The sequence below is a fragment of the Lycium ferocissimum genome, unplaced genomic scaffold, assembly GCF_029784015.1.
Source record: "Lycium ferocissimum isolate CSIRO_LF1 unplaced genomic scaffold, AGI_CSIRO_Lferr_CH_V1 ctg10282, whole genome shotgun sequence".
NCBI classification, from domain to species: Eukaryota; Viridiplantae; Streptophyta; class Magnoliopsida; order Solanales; family Solanaceae; genus Lycium; species Lycium ferocissimum.
Window position 1 is genome coordinate 17924 of NW_026713242.1, and position 10106 is coordinate 28029.

At 34.3% G+C, this 10106-nt stretch overlaps 1 long non-coding RNA gene across 1 annotated transcript; it reads right to left on the minus strand.

The window, feature by feature from the left end:
• Positions 1 to 4704: 4704 nt before the first annotated feature.
• LOC132041465 (uncharacterized) lies at positions 4705 to 7241 on the minus strand. The gene is made up of 3 exons (XR_009411053.1): positions 7135 to 7241; positions 6251 to 6338; positions 4705 to 4999 (listed from the first exon to the last, which is right to left on the minus strand). It is a non-coding gene; the product is annotated as an uncharacterized LOC132041465 (long non-coding RNA).
• Positions 7242 to 10106: the final 2865 nt, after the last annotated feature.

The window sequence follows — 10106 nt, forward strand, 5'->3', positions numbered from 1 at the left end:
TCCTTCCTTTTGGTCTTTATATTTTCACAGGTAGTCCTTGTTTCCTCATTGCTGCAGTTGAAGCTTCAATTTTGAGTGGAGAAGGTGACCAAAAGATTCAAGTTTTGTTGCTTGTGGCACATGGAGCTGCAGTTCAAGCTGCAAGATTTGCTGCTTCGCGATATTCAACGCTCCTATAATCTACTTTTCTTCCCTAACAAATGAAAAGGATTGAGGTCATTTATACTATGTTCTATATAACTTGCCTTTGCATGTATTTATCAGTAAAAACGGTGTCCTTTACCTTCTATGTCTGTTCTTATTATATTTATTCTCATATTTGGATTGGATTGGTAAAATTGAACTACAATTGTCCGACAAATTAGTGATTGAATTAACTGTAGGAAGTTTTTTAATGTGATTATAGATGTCTCTTGATTATGATATTGACTAATGTAGTATCTGAATAGATGTACATGGTTACTGCATTTATACGATTATTTTTACAAGTTATCGGCTGCAACATTAAGATTATTGAAGCTCAGAGGAAAAAAAAAAAACTACCACTTTATTGTTTTCAAGATATACCTTCATCTTTTTCCTTCAAAGGCCATCTTGATATTTAACGTAAGCGATTAAAGATGAACAAACACTCTTCTTAGTTATTCATCAGATTTAAGGAGATGAGTTTCAGTGAAAAAGAGTTTTTAAATCTTCACAAACTCTATTTACCAGGAAAGTTGATATACCATTTCTTATAAGCTTCTAAATTAAACATACGTGGTGATTTATTATTTTGATGCAATCCTTTTTTCCTGTTGATATTATCGTCTCTAATTTATTTATTTTGGGGAGAAAGTTAGGCATACTTTATTCTTAGTTTCAGGTTGGATCACTTGATAGAACGTTAGTTCGAATCTCTCACAAATTATCTTATATAGGTTTCTTTCATTAAAAAAAAAAAAAAAAAAAAAAAAAAAAAAAAAAAAACCATTTGCAGTTTTCGTTGATGAGATGCAATTTGGGCGTACCTATATTCATTTCTTAAGATGTACTCTCTGTTTATATACAGAGACAAGCTCTTAAGTTGAAAGAAAAATATATCTATGTTTGATCTTTTAATTTTGGCGACCTTTTCAGTCTCTCATTTATATGTTTGTAGGAACAACTAAACTTATTTTCTTCACCAAAGAATCATCTGTTCAACTAATAATGCTTTTATTCAGTTGAAGCCTGTATTGGTTGTGAAGTGTGAACACATGCTTTATTCTTTAAGAATGAGTCGATGCAGGGTACAAACACACTTTGTAGCGACAGTGATCAGTCACTAAGAGGAGGATGGTTATAACTGTTTAAGAGTATTTGGCAATCTCGATGTTTCAAATTTACAGGTGAAGAAACGTATCACTTTTTCAGTTATTTCAAACAGTTCTTGCCTTAATCGCATTGATTCAATTCTTTAGTATGGGACACAAATCCATAGATGAACACAAATAGCGATAGTGGAGTCTGCATGTGAGTCTGAATGTTCTAATTTACATCCTATTACGCTTGCTCTGTTGGTGAAACTCCCCTTCGCTATAGTTTTTTCCCAACGTGGAAAACAGAGATGAAAATATCTACTCTGACCCTCCTTAATTTCATTTCTTTTAGTTGATTGGTGTTTACTTACTTTCTAAAGGTACTACAAAACTTTTCTTCATGTTTTTATTCTTGGAATGACAAAGGTTGGCTATTAGACTGATGTCTACAGCTCCTGCAAATGATGAATTTGTGATGTATATGCAGATGCAAACATTTCTAGATCTTTGGGTACTATGTCTATTAGTTGGACTATGGCTCTACAGGAAAATGAACTAATGTCACTTTGCACATATTGTAATAAAAGCATTCCATTTTACAAAATAATTTATACCAAGTCTTTTGGTTATGCGTACCTATTTGGTTCTGCGAACTCTTATCTTTGCAATCATCTTGCATGATATGGATGCAAAGACTATTCCTCTTGAACCTGAAAGGCCTTGCCTAGGCAGCATGGACATTAAGACAATCACAAGATACTACTCTTAAAATGCTGAAAAGGATGTCCAGTTGAGAATTTTGAATATAAGGAATTGAAAACATTAATAATACATGAATCCTACATGTATATAATTTATCTTGTAAATAGTTTCTACAAGAATCTGTTTATTAGGAGCCATCCAAATGCAAGTACATATGGTGATACCACATAATATCTTGAATAATCGTGATGAGAGAAATTTATCAAATAAAAGCTAATGGCCTCATTGCTATTTGATATTTCTTTAGTTCTTCACCTCAGTTTTCATGTTCCATAGTTTCCACAGATTTTATAATTATTTGTTTTGGTAACTGAAATTTTCTATTACCAATTGCAAAGATGTACATTTTCTGGTTTAGCCTATGAAGTGGACATTCCCCACCTTCAGGCCAAGTGAATATTGTAATCTAATTACTACTCACAATCTAAAAACTAGCTGCATTAAGGATAAAATTCAGGGACTGCATCAGTTTAGTTAGTCTTGGGTACATAGCTCCACGACAGTGTATATCTTGTATAATCTTCCTTATCAACACCTTTGTGCTCCTCTGTTTTTGCTGGAAAATCCTCATGTTCCTTTCCAACCAAATATGATATATAGCTCCTGCCAGGACCATTCTATACAGGACTGCTTTGGGACTCTGTTGCATCTTTCCAGTTAGCAAGGTTAACATACTTCCTACATGCAGAGATTTGAAGGTTCTTGAGAAGGCGATATACTCTGTGGATGAAGGAAATGCTAACAGCTGAGGTGATCCAAAATTTAGTACTAAGTTCTCAAATTTGACATTCCTAGAAATGCATCTTCTGAGGAGGAAGAAGGAGCTTAGAGGCAAAAAATGTTGATGGCCAGTGAAGCTACTAATATACAGGTTTTCAATACTTTTATGGATGATAGATGAAATATGACATGACAATTTTGTATCGCTTTCCAAGGACAAATGATCCCCAGGAAGGAAGTAGACTAAGTGAGATTCGTGGTGTAACATAAAACCAATCAACCAATTAGTAGTTAGATAAAAGGCAATTTGAATATTTACACTACACGCTAATGTTTATAGTTGTGGTGCTATTTATATAATATCCAGCAATTAGTTGATTTAATAATTAGGTGCGTGCATAAAAACAAGATTGATTTAAAAAAAAAAAAAAAAAAAAGTTCCAACTTTTACAAAATTGAGCACGGGCTGTTGCTGCCTAGTTTCTATATATTAGAAAAGCATGTCAGTTTTCTGTCTTAAAATTGTAAGATAAGGGTAATTTAGTCATTCAGTAATTAGGTGATATAGCTGTACTTACGGCGCGTCTAAAAATCGCCGATTGAGCATGAACGTGGTTTTTATTCTTGCTGCCAGCGCATAAGTTTTTGCAGAGAGTCCTTTCATCTTTTTTGCTGATTCTAATTCTATTCTATGCTTCTCCGATTCACTCCTTTCTTCTCTTCTCAGCAGGTTATTTGCTACCTTACCAGTTCTGCTCTCAAATATTTCGAACCCTTCCTCTTCTTCTATCATTATTCTTCTCCCCCTAACTTATTTTTTGAATCCTTTCTTGCTGTTGCAATTTTCAAGTTAGTTACTCTTTCTAAGTTTTGGCCAAATCTACTCTTTTGTTTCCTTAATTTGTATGCAGGATGCTTTATCAGTGTTTTTTTGTTTAATGTGATCTGAATTGCTGGTCTTTTTTTTTATACAGATATAGGTCTGACTCTGTATTGACGGGCGACTTATCAAATGAGTTGAAAGTTGTCGGTGCTGAGCTCTCCAATGGTTTCTCCGCTAACGCTGTCTTTGATTCTTAGGTTGGTTTCTTGTTTTCCTTTACTTAGGGTTGTGTAAAGATTCTGTTTTGTTCATGTTACAACAATGACATTGGAACATGATTGGTAAAATATGGACCATCTTAAATCAGCCAATGGATCATTTTAAGATAAAATAATTAAAGAGGGTAGAGGGAAGTGGGGGCAAGGAGCAGAATGACTAGGCCTGCTGCTACAGTACCAAGTTGTAGGAAAGTAAAAGTTCAAGTTACTGGGTATTTGAGTTGGTGTCTGGAAATTTGCATTTTGAAGACCTATTTCCCATTGGTTTGAAGATTGGTAGACTTTTCATGATAGCTATGATAGTTCAAATCTTCCAACTTCTGCAGTGTCACTACTTTGCCAGTAGTGGCTTAGCGAGTAAGATACAATCAAGATTCTTCTGTGATTTTTTGCATCTACTTCAAGGGATTAAGCTCTGAAATATTTATATACTAGGGAATATGCCCGCGCTTCGCGCGGTCATGTGAAAATCAAAATATACCCTTCGATGGCATGAGAAAAAGCCGTGGATGGGCGAGAGTATACAAATATTTTTGTTAGAGGCTTTCGCCATCTCTTTCGTAACTCTACCATAAACTATTAACAATAATGAAATAAACTTATTATATCTTGTAAAAACACTAACAGTAAGACATCATGTTTAATTCATACTTTTAATGCTTAGTGTACATACGTTAAGTCTCATCTTGAGCACTTGAAAATAAATACTTCAAATATTAAACTCTTAGCTTCATCTAAATGAAACGACTCCATCTTACTATCAAAAAGGTAAGGTCAAGACTTTAACAATGGGATATTAATAGAAGTATCTATCACGCAACTTACATCATTGAACTCTCCAAAATTGATAACCATACACTCTATACTAAAGAGAAAAAGTGTTGAATATTAAGTACTGTTAATATTATACTACTCCTACTTAAGGAACAGAAGTGCCGTAAGTGACAATAAAATTAACTTTTTAAAAATAGGGTACTATATTAATGAAAGCTTTGATGAATTCTGCTTCAACTACTATTTCCTACTCCTTCTCCATTTCATTTGTGTTGTTTGTTTGGCTTCAATTAAGTGGACAACCAAAGCTCTCATCTTCTCAACAGAGCCTCAAAACTCAACTTGCATTACCTACATGTCATCTGTACCAATCAACGTTCACAAATTGATAGTAGTTATTGAACGAAGGAAAAAAAACTCTGTTAACATTAATACAAACAGATTTAATGTTTCTTAAAAGGTAGAACCTTCTTTCTAATTTATAATCTCGAACTTCTTATATGATAATTCATGTCATGATAATTCAGCATTTAGTAGTCCATTTAGCGAACTTCAATGCCTTGAACCAAGTTAATTAGTTCCTTCTAGACATCTAAAAAACAGAAAAGAAAAATTCGATTGGGTTGAGGGAAAATTGTTCAAAGGAAAAAGTACTACAACAACCTACCCAGCAGGTGGGGTTTGGGAAGGGTGGGGAATATGCAGACCATCCCCCTACCTTTGTGGGATAGAGAGGTTGTTTCCGATAGACCCTTAGCTCAAGAAAATCATATTTCAGAACATGTTTGAAAGAAATGCAAGAGTCAAAAGCCAAGATTAAAATATTGAAGAATAAAGGAATAAGTACTCATATTATGTTTTTCAGAGAACTTTCTTTAAGGTATTTTGCCCCTATTTTCTGTTAGTGCGATAAATCTTAACATTCGAATGCTAATTTGTTATAAAGTCCTCACTATCTAATCTATAAGTGAAGAATGAACAAATGAAGAGATGTACACAAACCGTCATATTGAATCACTAAAATTATGCTTGGATTAACAATGCAACCAAATATGGTTTTGATAATAATCTACAACTAAGTTTAGTCTAACATACAGGTAGACAAAAAAAAAAAAATTTACAACAACAAATACCCAATGAAATCCCACAAAGTGGGGTTTGGGTACACATAATATTTACAAGAGGTGCAAAAATCTAAGTTGGTAGTAGTCAGGACTATTTTGGAATACAATTACATTATAAAAGCACTTATGCTATGAGAACAGTAGACAAATAGTTAGAAGTGATTTTTGACATGCTCCAAATAAGAGTAAAACTTAAAACTACGTCACTATTAACATATATCGCCATGTACCACTTATAGAATTCCATTAAAATAAAAATTTTAGCAACTTACATTCTCTGGCATTCCCCTCTATCTCCTCTTGATACATATGACACAACCTCAAAATATCTAATTTTCAATAGCCTACTGCTAAAGACATTTAATCATTAAAAAGGAATTATATAATGACATAACTCAGTTCTTTAAAGATCACCAACAATAAAGAATAACAGAAACAATATTAGGAATCATTTGGACAAAAGTTCACACAAAAAAGAAGTTTTTATACCTGAAGAAGTGCTAGTGCATTACAAAATATTGGATCGTGCAAGAATCAGGTTTGACCGCAACAAAACAGGGTTGATGGAAACTATCTCCTACAAACATGCAAATTAATGTTTAATAAACATATAGTAACAGCTAGTAACTTTCACAGTGAAAGTTTAAAAAGTAAGAATCTAATAATTTGTTCAAAAAATGTCCACAATAGAAATTTAAGACATAAGAATGATATGGTTGGAAAGCGAATACAACTTCAAAATTTGATCATGATAAAAAAAGTTAATTGAACCAATACTGTGGCTCTGATAAAGAAAACAACCACCTAAGTGTAGTAGCTTCTGTTTACCATCTAAGTTGGGCCAAGGTACAAAAACGATTAAAATTGAAAGTAAAATTCAAGACGTCCCACCACAAGATAAAACAGTTTCTCTTCCTGGGCCGGGAGAGGGGGGAGGAGGGGGTGGGGTTAATATCTCCTCGTAATGGTATTTTGGCTTCCTCTGTTCTATGTACCCCCAAGATTTAAGGAAAAGCATATCAGGATTCAATTTTGATACTTCCCTTATATGTTCATTTCCAATTTTTTACCCCAATATTGTTTTGCGAGCAACCAGCAAAAGAAAGAAAATGGAGTTATAAACTCTACTAAAGAGATACAACCAACATTAGAAAGGAAGAAAATAGTTATTGACTCCTATATGCAACAAATCTTCATTATCCTCATCGATCTACTACGAATACTTACTTTTAAATTGTGCTTGTGGCCCAGCTCACAAGTTGCATTTTAAGATGGCTTTGTAGAACTGATTCATCGAAAAACTCTGATTCTACCTATAAAAGACTCAGAATGGTGGATAAAGTTGTTGAAACATATTTATTTTGAGTATTTACCTCATAGCTCTACGATATGTTGTCATGGAAGAGATATTATGATCATAAGAAATGGTGATGCAGATGCACTAAGCATTGGATCAGGTACACCTCAGACATTATTGACACTCAGACATTATTGACAGATAGTTCCCTGCAAGCAAATTAGTTTGAATATAATTATTTGATAGAGATGAATGTTTATAGATGCCAAAAGTCCAACTTGAAATCAAGCAGTAATCAGGAAATTTTAACAAACAAATACAACAAACCACAAACAAACATCTCGTCTCCATACCATTATCTATGCAGAAAAGATTAGATGAACATTCAATATGTTAATCCATTTGAGAGTAATTAAATTAGTGGACGACAACATAACAAAAATATGTGGAGTTACTGACCAGAAAAGCTGCTCCTATTACATTGAGATAAAGAAAAGCACATATCAAAACAATAAGAAAATTTTTGGTGGAAAAACCTTAATGCTATGGGCTGTGAGTAAAAGTACAATATCCAGAGCAATAAATTGAAAACTTTTGTTGAAAAAGTGTACTTTGGCAGCAGCGAAAGATATGGTAATTCCAGTTTGCTTCTCACTTCACCACATTTTATCCGAAGTTCTACACTACTCAAATGAACATGAAACATCAAACAGGAATTAAATCAAACATATGTTGGGCATCCATAATCTTTGACGCACCTGAGCATATTCTACGAAATATTAGACAGAAGAATTAAGAATAAGGAATTGAGAGCACATTGCAAACACGGGGAGAATTATAGTCCAGAATTGCCATATCCATGTCCCTGCGACTTCAATTTCCCAGCGTTTGCAATTTTGCATTGTAAAAAGTAGAAGGATTTTTGCGGGGAAAAAGAAACAGACTTCACGACTTGTATAATTTAGACATAGATAAGAGACTGATTAATAAACTAAGCAGCCTGCAGGCAAAGGAATGAAAGGAAGGAAGGAAGGAAGGAAAGCGGTGGTACCGCGCATAACCATAAACATAAAATTTTCACTATGAAAGACTGAAGATCGTAGGAAAAGCGCCGAAGAGAACCAAACCATGGTGGGAATCTTGGAGTGAGCATTTTGATGTTGGCAGGGAAGATCCCTCCAGAGGGTTTATTTCTGAAAGGTTACGTAACTATTACAGGAGATGGAAAGGTCACAACCCTAAGACTTCTATGTGACGTTTCATTTTTTAAAACTGCACCGGACAATTATTAATTAAATGGTCAAAATGAGGAAAAGGTCAAAAATCTGGGAGAAAAGAAAAATGTAAATCCTGGATTGTGAGGCTGCCACGTCAGCGGGCCTATGGCCTGCTTTTATATATATATATATATATATATAAGATTCTAAGAGTAAATGGCTTTGTAAGAAAGGTAAGACGGAGTACATTGCATCCATTACTTCTATGCAGTAGATTAGATTTGGTACAAGTATATATATTTTAAATACTCGCGACTTGTATTGCTCAAGCATTAGGTCTGTCTGCACCTGGTACAATCTATAACATTGAGAAAGCTTTCTGGAAATTTATATCTACGATAATTTCTGCCAATTGGTTTCTTCCATTGGTATAACATGGGCCGCATCGAGATTTTTTATTTAATCTTCTTGCCCTCTTTACGTTTTGGTAATGGAAGTCTTTTACTTATATGTGGAGGAAAAATGACGATTAGTATCTTATGTAGGTATTGTCATCATTCTAAATTTGAATGCCTCTTATTTTCAGATTTGCAAGGGTCGATGTTTGTGAGTTGAGTGTACAAAATTGAGAGAATGGGCCGGGCCAATATTTAGAAATATTTGTTGTAGACTTAGTGAATTAGTTCTTGAGGTGGTTACTTGATAACACCTTCCTTCTGATAGAAGAGAAAAAATAACGATATCTTAGAATGGAAGCCCATTATCTGTCCAGCGCGATGATAAAAAATATTTCTTTTTGGATAAAGTTGTTTTCGGTTCTTCCAGAAATTACAAGATAAGCTCTACCGCTGCCAAAGACACTGAAGTTTATTTCTCCTCTACGTGGGTTTGATGATGTATTATTGATTCAATGAAGTTTTATACTTAAAAGCTGCTACAATAAAGATATGTTTCAAGTTTTTCATCCTTCCTGCCCCTTTAGAAAATCTGTGAGCGGCATATATATTTACTTCATGTATTGTTTTACAAGACATCTTCAATCAGACATGAATAATCTGAAAAGATGTCGCATCAACTAACTGTTTGATTGAAGATGTGTATCTTAATTGTTGTGTATAATTGATATCATTGATTGGGACTACTAAATGGCTAATGATTTTACTAGCAAGCTTAGGGGAGTGCTTCGTATCTTGATACACACCCCACCTTAGTATTTTCTATTCCGCACTTGTTAGGATATTTTCCATACGGTGCTAGGCATTGTATTCCTCTATGTTACTCGGACTCTTCAAAAATGAACTAGCGTGTCGGATCCTCCAAAAGTAGTGCATTTTTGAAGGATCCGACACGGGTGCGGCATTATTTTTGGAGAGTCTGAGCAACATAGGTATTCCTGTAGATACTTTTCTGAGCTTCACTACCTGGATGATACACTCATCATGAAAGCCTAAACTTATTGTTACTTTTGTATAGCCGTTGCAGGGATGAAGGCGCGACACTGATCATTCCGTGATTTCATCTCTCAGGTTCAACTCTCTGGCTGAAACTAATGGCTCAGAAGACTATGAAACAGAATCTTACTGTTTGTCAGATGTTGGGTTGACTGTTGCTGCTGCTAAGCTTGAAAAGCTGAGCTTAACATGATGCTCTACTAGATGTGGGGCTGAGGTCTATAGCTGAAAAATGTACATCATTGAAGTGTTTGGATTTACAGGTAATCTAGGACATTATTCTTTTCATATGTTTATTCGATTGCGCTTGCGCTGTTTCAAGCTATTATAGAATTGAATGATACAAAGTGCATGCTGGACCAAAGGTCTAAAAGTTTAGA